At 53.4% G+C, this 16306-nt stretch overlaps 1 protein-coding gene across 1 annotated transcript in view; it reads right to left on the reverse strand.

The window, feature by feature from the left end:
- Positions 1–16306, reverse strand: part of GRM7 (glutamate metabotropic receptor 7) — a 196682-nt gene that overhangs the window by 90342 nt on the left and 90034 nt on the right.

Below are 16306 nucleotides of genomic sequence, written 5' to 3' on the forward strand. Positions count from 1 at the left end.
GAGAGGCTGAAGGCACTGACAGTGTGTTGGGCAGGTTTTTGCACAGTGGAGCCCTGAGATTCTTTTTGACTTTGCAACTTGAGGGCTACAGGGGGGAAAATGCTCCAGTGGAATGACTCACCAGGAACAGGAACTGCCAAAGTGGAGATATTGGCAAAACCCACAATGGGCGAGAAAATCCCTGTTCATTCAGGTGTCCACCACCAAACAGGTGGAGAGACACAAACAGGGGAGGCCCAAGATAAATCTGTGAATGGGGCTGCTCATAAACACCCAGAGAACACAGCACAGAGCACCAGCACAGTCACAGCTGCCTACAGCCACACCAAGAAACTCCCACTCAGAGCACAGCTCTTCTATTCCAGTTGTCTAGTTGGTTTTAGAAAAAATAATCATAATAAAAAAATTCCCATCTCCACTGACGTTCTGCTTGTTGCTGGCAGATGAAAACACAACTTTTGCCTTAATTATTTTGTTCCTCAGTAGTAAACACTTTCATCTTTTATGGCATCTTTGATACCAACCTGCTCAGCACAAGCGCACGGCGCGTTAATTAATAACGTATCAGAGCTCTTAATAAAAAACCAGCGGTGGGGATGAGTTAATTAAAAGGCAGCAGGACAAGGGAGAGATTCACAGAGAGGCTTTAAAACTCAGATTTAACAGTCCCGGTAATTGGAGCACTGGGGAAGGTGTTGGAGGGTGAAGGAAGTGGAGGAGGAGGCTCAAGCCCTGGAGCATCCTCCTCCTCCTCCCAGGGCAAAGCAAACCCCGAGAGAAGCAGGGCACAGCCGGGAAAAGCGAATTCCTGCTTGGAGATGGTGAAATCCGACTCTTGTGGCCCCCCCCGAGCCCCGTTTGTCCCGCAGTTTTGACAGAGAGCAGCTGAGCTGCAGCTGCCCGAAGGCAAAGGAGCTCTGCTGGACCTTGGCTGCTCCACACTCGGGAGGGGAAGGGATTGTTCCGGTGGGGAGAAGGAAAACAGGGAAAAGGAAAGGCTGGAAAGGAATAAAGGAGAAGAACAACCCCCAAAGTGCCTCCCAACCCAAGCCAACCCATTCGAGGAGCGTATGATGCCGTGACTTTGGATCCTACAGCAGGGAACAGGCAACAGGGGACAGAGGGTGGGCACAGAGCCCCCAGCCCTGGGCAGGGGATCCACACACAGCCCTCTCGGGGACGTGAGGGTTGTTTCCCTGGGAATGCCACGGAAATGCCAATTCCCCGTGTCAGAGCCTGGCACAGAGGTCAGGGCACAGTGCAGGGCACTGCAGCTCCCCGGGGACAGGGGACACAGCAGGGGCTGAGCAACCCCTGAGCAACCCCTGAGTAACCGCTGAGCAATGCCCTGAGTAACCCCTGAGCAACCCCTGAGTAACCCCTGAGTAACCCCTGAGCAATGCCCTGAGTAACCCCTGAGCAACCCCTGAGTAACCCCTGAGCAATGCCCCCAGTAACCCCTGTGCAACCTGTGAGCATCCCCTGGGTAACCCCTGAGCAATGCCCTGAGTAACCCCTGAGCATCCCCTGAGTAACCCCTGAGAAACCCCTGAGCAATGCCCTGAGTAACCCCTGAGTAATGCCCTGAGTAACCCTGAGTAACCCCTGAGTAATGCCCTGAGTAACCCCTGAGTAACCCCTGCGCAATGCCCTGAGTAACCCCTGAGTAACCCCTGAGCAATGACCTGAGCATCCCCTGAGCAACCCCTGAGCAGCCCCTGAGTAACCCCTGAGTAACCCCTGAGCAACCCCTGAGCAATGCCCTCAGTAACCCCTGAGTAACCCCTGAGCATCCCCTGAGCCATGCCCTGAGTAACCCATGGGTAACTCCTGAGCATCCCCTGAGTAACCCCTGAGTAACCCCTGCGCAATGCCCTGAGTAACCTGTGAGTAACCCGTGAGAAGCCCCTGAGCACCCCTGAGCAGTGCCCTGCCGCCCTGCCCCTCGCCCTGCAGGCCCGGGGGTCGCAGTGCAGCCGGGGCAGGCAGCGCTGCTGCTCAGGGGCTGCAGGAGCCGGGATCACAGAGCTGCTGCGGTCGCCATGGAGACCCACGGTGAGTCGGTGCTGTTCGGATCCTGCTACAACGCTAAGTGCATTATTCCGCTCGCCTGAAATTCTCCGGGAGCTGTTTTTCTTATCGCCGCTTAATTGGATTACCAGGTAGCAGAAGAGACAATTTAACACTTTTTCAGCTGATTTATCTGCAGAGATCCCTTTCTGGGGAGGGGAATCACTTTTGGCGACGCTGAAAACACCACGTCACGAAGTTATGTTGCTGCTGATGACTGTTAGAAGGAACCCTCAATTAATCTGATTAATACATTCCTTTAAAATGAGCACTGCCAAGGGCCGCCTCCTGGATGTTTATCAGAGTTCTGGGAACAAGAGATGAAGCCCCTGGCGCTGCTCCTCACTGGCAGCGACTCCAAGACATCCCTCCCTGCACAGAAAACACCCCGAAGGAAGATTTGACGGGAGTTGGTTGGGAGGGGTGAGCAGAGCTCAGGTGACGCACAGACGGAATGCTGCAGACAGGTAAGAAAAGAAAGGCCTTAGGGAATCAGGCCTTGCTCTGCTGGATTACCAAGGTGAGCAATTCCACCTCTCCCAAGCGCAGCTTGAAGTGTCCATGTGAAACAATCCCGAGTGTGAAAAGTTCCTTTGTGCCACAATCTGCTTTGGGGAGAAAAGTGAGTGGCACAACAGCTCTGTCCCACGGGAATCCACAAAGGAACGGTGGGGACACGGGAGTCCTGGCACACACAAATCACCCTCTGACCGCCGAATTAAGGAGTGGGAGAAGCACCAGCTGCACGTGAGGAAACTCTTTGGAGAGGCTGATGCAGAGATGCACAGGCACTCCGAGCACTCCAAAGGAGTTCCAGTCCGTGGGAAATGAGCTGATGGATAGAAAAGCCACTCCCTGCAGCCAGAAGTGGAAATAAATGGATTGAATCTGCCCCTCCAATGGAACCAGATCAAGGCACATGAAGAGAGAGCTGACTGGGGTTTATTCTGCTGCACAAATCACAGGAATGGGAGATGGAACACCCTGGCCGTGGAGCACCACACTGCAAGGGGGAAAATAAATGGAGAGGCCAAACCAGCACAGAATATGCAGGATCCTCAGGAAGAAGGAACTCGGAGTTAAAAAAACGGCTTGTAGAGAGATGCAGAAATGCCGTCCGGGCCCCCGTGTCCTAAATCAACGTCCTAATGAGGCTCAGGATTGGCTGCTTGTTTCTTTACTGGAACAATTAATAGCCTCACCCTAGGAATGCTCCCTCTCCTGCCTGCCAAGAGCTCCAAAGTCCTTGCTGATGGCAGTAAAAGAAGTTTACAACTGCCCTGCTCTGCAGATGGGCTGGAATTTAAATTACATCTCCATAGTATGGTAATTCAATTGTAAAAATGGAAAGTGCACCAGTAATAAAATTACATTAAAACATGGAATGACAACAATTTATCCAAGGAAAAGGATCCCTGTGGATACCCAACAGCTTTAACTTAGAAACTTTCTACACATGAAGAAGCTACTGAATCACTTGGAAATTTCATTTCACTAATCTTGTTTATTGTTTCATTTTTTCGCATTAGCCCTCATCATTACCCAACAACAGAACACCTAAACTAATATGGAAGACTAATATTTCCAGTATGTTATTCATTAATGCTTAATTCCATTGTGTCAGACCTTTGCTGCATATTTAATGACATTCCTGGTGTGTTTTATCACCTCAAAATTGTCCTTTATTATGGCAGTTAAACTCCAGTAATATACAAAAAATTAAGACTCTCCTTGGGAACACTAAATTAAATTAGAAGAATGGTGTAAGATCACTTTGAGAGATGTAGGAAAGCTCTGGTTGTGAGAAGACCAGCAGGAAAATCAGGATGTGCTGTAGAGCCACCAGTGGGAACAGGCTCAGCCTGGGTTTGGCTGCACAAGAGACTGGGAGTTCTTGGCTTCCTAAAATCTGCTACAAAAGGTGCATTGGAGCTGATGCCTGCAGTTTTATCTGTGCTGTATTCCAGGTTCTGTGGTGCCCAGGGGCAGCTCTGAGCTCACAGTCAGTGTCACTCAGCTCTGCACACAGCAGGGACACAAAACAAATCCTTCTCCTGCTGCACACCAAGGACAACTTTCAGCCCCAAAGCACAACCAAGGGTGGGCTGGAGGGAGGGACAAGAAGGACGGGACCTCACAGCCTGGGGCTGGGATGGGACAATTCAACCCCAAGGTGCAAATGGAGCAAAACTGATCCAAGTGTGAGACCTGGTGACTGTTTGTCCATTTTGTGCCCATTTTGTGACCATTTTGGGTCCCCCTTGGGTGTAGCCCTGGCCAGGCTCTTGTCCTGCCCAAGGTGTCCCCTAAAGGCCTTTCAATAAATCTCTGCTTTATTCTCCAGCTGTGCCCAGTGCCTGTCCCAGCTCAGTCCTGCCGAGGCATCAGTTTCTGGTGCCCACAAATGACAGTGAGGGATCTGGAAAACCCCCCTGCACCAGAGGAACACCAGGCACATGGTGCAGCCACGTGGGAAAAACAATGGGAGATAAAACAAACTGCTTTAAACGTTTCAATCCCTTGGGCTGGTGCAGCTCCACGCCAGGAGAGCCTCAGGAGACCTGGAGCAGAGCCCTGCAAAGGGGGAACCTGCCCAGGAGGGCTGAGATCCAGCTGACAATGGGATGTTACCTGTTGGGAGGAGGTGGGAGTGCAGGGAACCCAGAAGAAAACCCCTCAATGGATGAACCATCCCCTGCTTTCTTTGGAAGGCCCAGAGCAGGAAGCTCCTCAGCTGAACAACTTCACTGCTGCTTTGAGCCTTGTCTTTCACCCGTTTCCTGCAGCCCAGAGCAGAGAGACCCCAGGCTGGGGCACCTGGGCTGAGGTGAAAGGGCTCTCACGGAGATCCCTGAGATCTGACCCTGGGGACACCTGTGAGCCCTGGGATCAGCCCCCAGGGGGAAAGCACAGATCCCAGAAAATGCAGGGATAACCCAGACCCAGGAACAGAACCAGGGATAAACCAGACTCATGAACAGAATCAGGATAAACCAGACTCATGAACAGAACCAAGGATAACCCAGAATCATGAACAGAATCAGGATAACCCAGACTCACAGAGCCAAGGATAACCCAGACTCTCACAGCCAAGGATAACCCAAACTCACAGATAGAATCAGGATAACCCAGAATCATGAACAGAACCAGGGATAACCCAGACTCACAGATAGAATCAGGATAAACCAGACCCATGAACAGAACCAAGGATAAACCAGACTAACAGAACCAAGGATAAACCAGACTCAAAGGCAGAATCAAGGATAACCCAGACTCACAGACATAATCAGGATAACCCAGACTCATGAACAGAATCAGGATAAACCAGACTCACAGAGCCAAGGATAACCCAAACTCACAGACAGAATCAGGATAACCCAGAATCATGAACAGAGCCAAGGATAACCCAGACTCAGAGCTGCCAAGGCTGGAGCAGAGCTCGGGGCCCAGCTGGGAGCCCAGCACACCGCCGTGGTCCCCACTGAGCCTCAGGTGTGTCCCTGCAGAGCCCGGGCACAGCTCTGGGGCCGCGGCAGCTCAGCAGAGCCCCTCCAGCAGGGCCACAGCACTCCTGAGACACTCCTGAGACATTTCTGAGATATTTCTGCTTCAGGAACAGCCGTGGGCGGTGTGAGCTCCGGCTGGGGAGAGGCACAAACAGAACACCCAAAATACCCCGGGGACAGCAGAGCTCCAGCCCGAAGGATGGAGCTTTCCCCTAATGATGGAGCTTTTCCCCAAGGATGGAGCTTTTCCCATAAGGATGGAGCTTTCCCCTAATGATGGAGCTTTCCCCTAATGATGGAGCTTTCCCCTAATGATGGAGCTTTTCCCCAATGATGGAGCTTTCCCCTATTGATGGAGCTTTTCCCCAATGATGGAGCTTTTCCCCTAAGGATGGAGCTTTTCCCCCAATGATGGAGCTTTTCCCCTAATGATGGAGCTTTTCCCTAATGATGGAGCTTTTCCCCCAATGATGGAGCTTTTCCCCTAATGATGGAGTTTTCCCCAGTAATGGAGCTTTTCCCTAATAATGGAGTTTTCCCCTAATGATGGAGTTTTCCCCTATTGATGGAGCTTTTCCCCAGTGATGGAGCTTTCCCCAGTGACGGAGCTTTTCCAGGCAGGGTTGGAGGTTCCCCTGCTCCCAGCCCGTTTTTTCTCAGGAGCACCAGGGTGTTCCTGCCTGCTCCCAGACGCTGGCCCTGCTGCGGCTGCTGTGTCAGGGCAGGCACAGACGTGTCACCTCTCCAAAGAGTGACAAATGCAGAGGGCAGCCGGGACACTGTCAGACATCTCCGTGGGAGGGCAGGCGGGAGAAAAGATCTCTGAGAGATAATTTGGGAAGGAAACATGTTTCCTTGGTTTTTCCACCCCGCATTTACAGCGTGACAAAACGCTCTCAGGAGCCCGGTGCCAGCCTGACAAAAGCTCTGCAATGGATCAGGGACACGGAGCACGGCCCACAAAACAGGGGCCAAAATAGGGCTGAGGAACCGAAGCTAGGGGACACTTCCACACCCCACGGTGGTGCCCATCCCTCGGTGACCAGACCTGCAGGTGCCAGCTGGGATGGCTGTGACCAGCCCAGGGTGTTGTTAGGTCCCGCCTGGGGTTTGGATCACTCCTCCCCTGCTGCAGCACCTTCTGCCACCAGATTCACGGCCAAGGTCCTTGCTGGGAGCTCCCCAGTGAGCACTGCTCCTCTGGGACCCCAAACGGGCACATTGAGCAAAGCTGCGGGTTGCTGAGCTAGGTCCTGTCCCCTCCAGGGAAATGGAGAGTGGGAACAGAACTATAACTCCTCGGCTTGCTCCTAATCCCCGTCTCCTTCACACTGGAGTAATGTTCTTAATGTACTCGGCTGAGCCTTAATGGCCCTCTCTCCGATGGGCACTAAAAATGCAATATAGTGCAATAAAAGCCCTCGTGCAGCCTGGCAGAGCCCAGCCCCTGCCCTGCCTGGCTGGGAGCCACCCCACGTCACGGGGCTCTGCCACCAGGGGCTGGAGAAGGACAGGAGTCAGGAGCAGCTCTGGGGACAGCAGCCACCCCAGCTGTGCCCCATGGAGACCTCCTGTCAGAGCCCAGCCAGACCCAACACCCAGCTGGGGACAGGGGACACTCAGTGCCACCCAGTGACACCCCAGGTCAGGCTGGACAGGCCTTGGAGCACCTGGGACAGTGGCAGTGTCCCTGCCATGGCAGGGGTGGCACTGGGTGGGATTTTGTCAGGAATCCCAAGGAGAGATGGAATATGGATATCCCTGGGCGCTCCCAGCACAAAGCTCTTCACTCACTGCCTTCCAAAGAGCCTTTTCAACGACCAGCCCATTAGAGACACGGGGATTCTCTAAATTTGGTGCTGGACCTGAGAGACCACGAAACATTTGCCAGGATCTGGAGTGTTTAACTGCACAGGGATTGCTGCAGGAATCCTCCCCCAGGAAAGCCCACACCGCCCTAAATGCTGCCAAAACCATCATCCATCTCTAAAGGCTCCGTTTCCTTGGAGCTGCAGGCCTGATTTTATGAACTGAGCACCCAGAGCTGTGGCAGTGTAGGAGAAGCTGTGCCACACCAGGAATAAACCAAGGAAATTCACTGTACAGCAAAAACTTCAGAGAGTCAAAATATTAATGCATCAGAATTGAGGTCGCAGCCTCCAATCAATCAATCAATCAATCCATCAATATTTAAACATTTTTATGCCACAAAAATGTTTTTATCACTACTTTTTTTTTTGGTGGAATCTTGATAGGGCAAGGCAGCCCCAGGAAATCTGGGATTCACAGGACCAAGGAGAGAGGCCAAAGGGAGGCTGAGGAAGAATTAATATGCTGAACGTGCCCCTTTCCCTTACTCTGGGGCACTCCTCACATTAGCCTGAACTTAATCGAATTATTTCTGTTATTTGCAGATCGAGTTTCACCCCGTGCCCCCTGCCGCAGGCACCTGCAGCGGGCATTGTCCCACGGCATTTATCCCATCCCACGGGAACTGAGGGGATCACGAGCTCCACTCCAGACTCGGTGTGCAAACAGTGACAGTGCAGAGAGGGTTTTGGTGGCCCTGGAAATCCCTGGGCTGCAGGATGGGGCTCCCCACTGGAATGTCCCTGCCACACTCGTGAGGCTGCTCCTCATCCCAGTCAGGAATGAGGGACAAGGGCCAACACATCTCCTCTTGAAAGGAGTCTGACTTGTACGGAGGAATTTCAATGATGTTCTGAGTGTTAAACAAATGAAAAGTAATTAAATGGATGTAAGTTCTAAGGAAACAGATGTTAACTGTTATTTCACACAAGACACCCACCTCCTTTATCTTTAATTCATTTTGTGGTGGGAAAAGATGACCAAAGTTATCTTTACTTTGCAAAAACTACTGCAACGGGAGCGAGGGAAATTAACACTTTGATTAACACTTTTAATATTTGAAATTAATTTCAAAGCTTCATCTCGGTCAGCAAGGTTTGTATTAATCATCTCTCCCAATATTATGGCATATTGAAAGAACCTGATGAGATTGATTCCAAAGCAGAGAGTGAAGAGGCCGCTCAGCCCCCACCGTTCAGTTCCTCTCGGCCCTCCCAGGTCTGTCTGCTCGGGGAATTGCCCTGCACAGGAGCTCTGAACCACCTCTATTTTCACCCAAAATGTGGAATTTCAATGTAAGATTCTCAGAGCTCCCAGACAGAGCAGCCCTGGGACACCCCCAGTGCAGGGCTGGGACAGCCCAGGGCTCTGCTGGGCTACGGCTGTCGGGAGCTCTGTCACAGAGTCCTGGGCTGGCCCAGCCTGGAACAGCCCTGTGAGATCAGAGCCAACCTTCCCTGGCACTGCCAGGGCCACCAGTGCCCCGTGTCCCCAGTGCCACCAGTGCCCGTGTCCCCAGTGCCACCAATGTCCCGTGTCTCCAGGGCCACCAGTGCTCCGTGTCCCCAGGGCCACCAGTGTCGTGTGTCCCCAGTGCCACAAGTGTCCCGTGTCCCCAGTGCTCCATGTCCCCAGTGCCACTACTGCCCCGTGTCCCCAGGGCCACCAGTGTTGTGTGTCCCCAGTGCCCCGTGTCCCCAGGGCCACATCCCCAGGGCTCTGGAATCCCTGTGGGAATGGGCACCCTGAACCCCCCTGGGCAGCCCCTTCCCATCTCTAAGAACCCTTGCCATGAGGAACTTGCCCCTGAGCCCCTTTTCCATGAAGGATTGTTCCCCAAATCCACCCCGAGCCTCCCCAGCACAGCCTGAGGCCCTTCCCTCTCCTGTCCCTGTTCCCTGGGATGAGATCCCGAATTCCCGCGGCTGTCCCCTCCTGGCAGGGAGTTGTGCAGGGCCAGAAATTGCTCCTGATCCCCATTTTCCCCAGGCTGAGCCCCTTCCCCAGCTCCCTCAGGAATCCTGCATTCCCTGCCCTGTCCCAGCCTCGGAGTCCAGCAGCCCTGGAGCAGACCCTGCACCCTGAAGAGAGCTCTCCTGGAAAAGCAGCTCCCTTTACCAGCCAGGAAGTTGACTTTGCCTCTCTCGGAGCAAGACAACATTCCCTGCATAAAAAATACAGGATAAAAGCAGAAAAATCCACCAAAAATTCCAGCGAGCCTTGTTTAATGCACTCGCTCTCAGTCGTTGTGCAGAGCCCCTATTTTGGGGAAATAGATGATTTTAGTGAAGCTGCACGGCTGCTGAGGCAGAGCTGAGTGTCAGCGCTCCGGAGCAGTCCCTGCACATCCTCCCGAGAGCTGCACTTGATGGTGATGAAGCAATCTGTTGAGTCATGCTCCTCTCCCCAGTCCCGATTCCCCAGACAGCCTTGGCTCTCCATTTGTTAATCCAGCCTTAATTTTGAAATCGCAAAACACCGCGGCTTTAAAGATAAGCTTTTAAAGCTCCCTCCTACACACGGCCTCTGCTGTCATCTCCCGGGATGGGGCTGGGAACCAGCACAGTCAGGGCTTCAAATATTCATCTAGGAGCTGCCTCTGGGAGCTGGGAGCTGCCGGGGATGAAGGGATGAGGATGGGATGGGCAGGGAAAGCTGGGCACGGAAACATGGGCATGGAAATCTGGGCACGGAAACATGGGCAGGGAAAGGAAATCTGGGCAGGGAAACCTGGGCAGGGACGAGGATGAGGATGAAGGAGCACAGGAGGAAGGCAGCAGCAGGTCGGGGTCAGGTCAGGAGCTGGGCAAACGGCTCTTCCCAAAGGCAGGGAGAGGGAAGGGGCTCTGCAGGAGGGGCTGAGAACCCCACAGCACAGGGAGGGGACAGGACCCCAAATCCCTCCACTCTGGGGCCACAGGAAATGCAGAACGGCCACAGAAAATACAGAACGGCCACAGAAAATGCAGAACGGCCACAGAAAATACAGAACGGCCACAGAAAATGCAGAACAGACACAGAAAATGCAGAATGACCACAGGAAAGGCAGAAGGACCACAGAACAGCCCCACCAGGCTGTTGGTTTCTCCGCCCTGGAGAGTCCTTGGGCCACCCAATGGCCAACACAAAACCTGCAGCTGCCCCTCCAAGAGGCAGGCATTCGCTGAAATCCCTGAGCAGAGCCCAGAGCCCGGAGCTGCCTCTGTTCCCAGAGCAGTGCCCCTGGGATGGGAATTCCCACCCGTCCCAAGGCAGGCTGGAGGCTGCTGCCCCCCAGGGCTGTCCCAAACCCAGCCAGGGCCGTGTGGGGCAGGCTCTGGGTGACACTGGGGCTGCCCCACACTGCAGGGCCCTTCTCAGCCCCCCTGGAATCCCCGAATTTGGAATTCCCAAATTCAGCCCCCGTGGAGAATCCCGATTTTCTGCGTTTTCATGGATGAACACGTTCAGACATGGAGGAGCTCTGCTCCCTCTGAGCCTCTCAGTAAAGATTTTAAACCTAAACTTGATTCCTGTCACCCTGGGGAAAGAGTCCTATTAAAACCAAAGTTACTCTGATGATAATTTTTAATTAGTCCTATCCACGAAATGCTAAAATAATCTGATGGAGGAGGCGAATTCCAGCTGAAACAGCAGAACATGTAAATCCTCTGCCTGATTTACAGATCGTGGAAGCAAATCTGGAGCAGTTCCCTCAGCCTTTCGTGCAATATTTTATATTTTTTCTCCAGAAAAGTTACACTGCCAAGGAGACGTCTCTTTTTTGGGTAGATCCTTGTTAATTACTAGCGTGGAACGTTCCTAATTGAGCAGCCAGCCAACACACCAACTCCGAGCTGCACAGTTTGCTGCAAGCTCAGTTACAGCACGTGAAAACGAAGGGATTCTTCTTTAAAAAGGAACAAAAGCATTTCACCGATGGTTGAAAGAGAAATGGAAACTCTTTTGAGGTACCAAAGGATGGAGCTGAGCGCTGTGTGCTCCCCTGGCGCGGCGGAGGGCATCCCCCAGCCCCAGGGCAGGGCACAGAGCTGCACATGGCGTGGGACAAGGTGGCCACTGCAGCTCCATCAGATCTCACGGAGCTCCAGAGCGGGCACTGACTGCAGGGAAAATCCCTTTCCCACCCCTGACCATGAGCCGTGGGGGAACATTTACTGGGAGAGGGGAGCAGAGCCCTCAGGGAGCTGGGGATGTGCCCCTGGCAATGACAGGGACTGTCCTGCCACAAAGCCGGGGGAAAAGGCAGGACCAAAACCAGGGAGGAATTCCGCAGTGGGAGGAACAAAACCAGGAGGTCTCTTTAGCACAGCTGTGATCTCCCTGCCTGCAGGTCCCCGGGGATGCTGAACAAAGCCCTGAGCATCCCTCAGCGCACTGCTCCGGGGGCAAAACACATCCCCTTCAACACAGAATCAGCTCTGCCTCAAACAGCAGAGGCACTGGCTGAGGCATTGTGTCTTCAGGCAGACACAACAGCCTGAAACTTCCATGGAAACAGGGTAGGGAGAGAAACTAAACTTGGGAGGAAAAACTGAACCAGAGAGGGAAAAAATACCTGCAGAGAAAAGGTAAACCAGAGAGGGAAAAGTAGAAACTAGAAAGGAAAAATGAAACCAGAGAGAGGAAATTAAACCAGAGAGGGAAAATAAACTAGGGAGAGAGAGAGAGAACGCTATCCGGGGGCAGAAATGCACAAACAAGCCTTTGCCTGAGGCTGTGGTTCTGCTCTGAAGTTGGCCAGGACAACCACGCCCCGATCAATGGCTTTGAGACAGGTTCCACCTCATCGGGATCTCCTGCTTCTTTTGCTGTGTTTAGCCCATCTCCCAGATCTCCCAGGCCTGGGCAGCCCGGAGCAAAGGCACAGAACCTCCACCACCGCAGTGACTGCAGCAGGATGGGCTGTCCCCATCCCCTCTGGGCTTTAGGGGGTCCTGGGGCTCTGGGAATTCCCAAATCACAGCGCCCAGAGCCGTCCCTCACTGAGCTGTACCTGCACAGGAGCTCCCAGAGCTGCCTGCCTGTCCTGGGCAGCTCCAGGGGCAGCTCCCAGCTACAGCAAACCACCCGAAAGCGCTGTGCAGTGACACTCTGCCCGCGCCTCTGCAGCAGCCCGGAGCAGGGAACGGGAGCCAAGAGCAGCACTTTGCTGCCCAGAAGGGTAAAACTTCCTCTGGGTTAAATGCCCTTGGGATTTGCATTGGGAACTGTTATAAATGACTATTATAAAGTTGGCTTTTCGCAAGATATGTGCCATATGATTAATAACTCTGTGGCAAGGATGTAAGTTTTTATTTCTGCTGTTTTATAGGATGCTGAAACTGCCTGTTTGGCCGGGATAACATCCAGTGAACATGTAAAGAAGACTCTGCTATTGATACACCAACTATCAGCATCTCCCATCTGAAGGAAGAACGGACCAAGGCCCGAGCTGGAGGTGATGATAAAGACACAGCCCAGAAACACAAATGCTCTAAAAAGGCAAATCCAAGGAGGGGCCCTGCAAAACAGTCCATGGAATATGGAAACTGGTTTATGGGAAAATATGAATATTCAATAGACTGATACAACAGAAAGGGTATTTAAAGAAAGTCTCTGAAATAGCCGTTTGTGGACTCGGCTAAATGCCAAGTCACCCAACTGGACGTACTTTGTTTTTTTTCCTTATTTCCTAATTGTCTTATCTTTTTATTAAAACCTCTTTCTTAAGATCTACCAAAAAGTGAATCTCGTTTTTCACAGAACCCAGCCCCAGACACTGTTATTGCTGTCCCTAAAGCCACCCCAGCTGGGAGCCCCCAAAGCCCCAGCCCTGCCAGGACAGCACAGGACAGGACAGGACAGGACAGCACAGGACAGGACAGCACAGGACAGCACAGGACAGGACAGGACAGGACAGGACAGGACAGGACAGGACAGCACAGGACAGCACAGGACAGGGCAGGACAGGACAGGGCAGAGTTTTCCTCTCCAGGAGCAGGCTCTGCACTAAGAACTTGGGCTCCCACAACGTCCTGCACTCCAAACTCCAGGAATTCCTGGCAATTCCTTGACTGTTTCAATCCTGCTCGTGGCTGTTCTCCCTTCAGGCAGCTCCCCTGAGCCCTGAGTGATCCCAGAGATGAGCTGCCCTCATCTCCTGTCTGCAGCCGGGCCCCTCACAGCCCCATCACGCCTCCAGTCTCCTCAGCCTGGCTTCAGAAAAGGCAGAGCATTTCCCAAAGGCTGCACAGGTCTTCCCAGCCCAGCCATCGAGGAAAATGAGAGATAATTTACCCCCAAATCACCCTGAATTTCCCGTAAATCATCAGCATTACGGCAGTTATCCGTTTTTATGCCGCTTTCACACACCTATTTGTCTCAGGTGAATGGCAGCTGGGATTTTTTACCACCATCGTTTGGCAGGGAGCGTGCAGGAGAGGTGAGGAGAGCAGGGGGCTGAGCAGTGCCCCAGGAGCCCCTCTGGGGTGACACACACGGGGCACCTGCGATGTTCTTGCTGAAAGCTTCTTGTGTTGGCTGTGGAGTTTTCTTTGGCAATGTCACTTTTAATAACAGGTCCAGGAGCAGGCTGACCTACATAATCCTCCAGCACAGAGGCACACGCTGCCTCCCACGATTTCTGGAGATCATAAATGGAGATGTCTGTGCCTCGCTTGGTTGTCGTGTCCCTCCAGAGCCATAAAGCCCAAACTGGAACAAATGTCCCAGACTTGGCCAGGCAAACTCTCGGAACCTTCCGCAACTGTCCCTGCACTGGGGACATCCAGGGAGCTGTGGCCCTGCTGAAATTACCCTTTGAGTTGGATCTGCAAACCCCCTGTGTCCCCTGTGTCCCCTGTGTGTCCTGTGTGTCCCCTGTGCCTCTCTGTGCCCCCCTGTGTCCCCTGTGTCCCCTGTGTCCCCTGTGTGTCCCCTGTGTCCCCTGTGCCCTCTGAGCTCCCAGCCTCTGTCCCAGGCACTGTCACTTCAGCTCAGTCCAGGGACATTTTGGAGCTCATCTTCATGTTTTATCTCTGTTGAGGAAAAGGCTCTTCTCCAGCAAACCAAACCCCACAAACCGGCCACGTAAAACACAGCTGGAGATGTCAAACACAACTGCAAAACCGATCCCACTAAAGACATTACTGAGGAGCTAAATCCTGCCATTCTGCCCCTGCTGCGCTGTGGGAATCCGCACATTCCATCCCCGGGGAGCAAAGACAGTGCCTCACAGCACAGCAGAGCTGAGCAGAGCCGCAGAAACGGGGGGACAGTGCCACTGCCATCGGCCAGCTGGGCAGGACACCGGCCCAAGGGTAAAGCCACCCAGGCAGAGCTGGCAAAAGGGCCCCAGGGAGTGTGTGTGGCACCTCTGTGGCCAAGGAGCCCACCTCTGTGGGCAAGGAGCCCACCCTGCTCCCCCAGCCCACCCCGCTCCCCCAGCCCACCCCGCTCCCCCAGCCCACCCTGCTCACCCAGCACACCCTGCTCACCCAGCACACCCTGCTCACCCAGCCCACCCTGCTCACCTGTCACACCCTGCTCACCCAGCCCACCCTGCTCACCCAGCCCACCCTGCTCACCCTGCTCACCCAACCCACCCTGCTCACCCATCACACCCTGCTCACCCTGCCCACCCTGCTCACCCAGCACACCCAGCACACCCTGCCCACCCTGCTCACCCAGCCCACCCCGCTCCCCCAGCCCACCCTGCTCACCCAGCCCACCCCGCTCACCCAGCCCACCCTGCTCCCCCAGCCCACCCTGCTCCCCCAGCCCACCCTGCTCCCCCAGCACACCTCTGTGCTGCAAGGAGCCCACCCTGCTCACCCATCACACCCTGCTCCCCCATCACACCCTGCTCACCCATCACACCCTGCTCACCCAGCCCACCCCGCTCACCCAGCACACCCCGCTCACCCAGCACACCCTGCTCACCCTGCTCACCCAGCCCACCCTGCTCACCTGCACTGCCCCACCTTGGCACTCCTGTCCTCCCTTCTAACACCAGCAGAGAAAACACTTCCCCTGCCACTAATCTTGTTTATTCTAATGAAGAGTCCCCGACTAAAACAAAATCCAGAGAATTGACTGTTGACTCACAGCTGAGGAGAAATTCCCATAGGCAAATCGTTTTTAGCATTCCAGAAGCATAACTAATTCAATTAACACCAGGCAGAGGAAGATTATGTAAAGCTGCCGAGTTATACATCTCTAGATGTACAGAATAAATCACAATTACATGTTCAGGAGCACAGGTAAGAGCTGGATGGTTGGCATTGTGTATTTCAAACAACGCTATCCACACCTTTATTGCCAGTCTGACTCCAGGAGGCGTTTACACGTGTTCAGATGTATATGAAAATAAAGTTTTAGAATCTTGGGTTGTAATTACATTTTCTTTATTTTGATAATTACTGGGAGTTGTTGTGGCAGAGCTGTCTGTGTCCATCAGTGCTACACACGTGCCAAACCACCCTCCACCCTTCTTCTCTTTTCCACTAATCCAAGATCTCCATACCGCTCGTGAAAGGAAAGAAACAGAGGAGCAGGGAAGTGGAAAGGAGCTTGTCTTGTGGCTCACTCATGCAAGGAGAGAATTCAGGATTGCCCTTGAAAGGCTTTGCTGAACGCTCCACAAACCCAGAGCACAATTAAACACGAGCCTGGAAGTTCTCGTGCCGGAAAACAACTTCTTGTCCTTTCCTTTGACTGGGAACCCGGAGGTCAATAAAGGCAACCAAGCAATGAAATGACACGTGTGAGCAGTGAACGGAATGTGAATTCTCAGGAGGGCGGCTGGCCTGGCTGCCCCTGCTGCCCAGCCCACCGTGCCAACCTGGGCACCAGAGCGAGATATTCATTTTGAAGAATTA

Source organism: Sylvia atricapilla, chromosome 11 (genome assembly GCF_009819655.1).
Source record: "Sylvia atricapilla isolate bSylAtr1 chromosome 11, bSylAtr1.pri, whole genome shotgun sequence".
Classification (NCBI taxonomy): Eukaryota; Metazoa; Chordata; class Aves; order Passeriformes; family Sylviidae; genus Sylvia; species Sylvia atricapilla.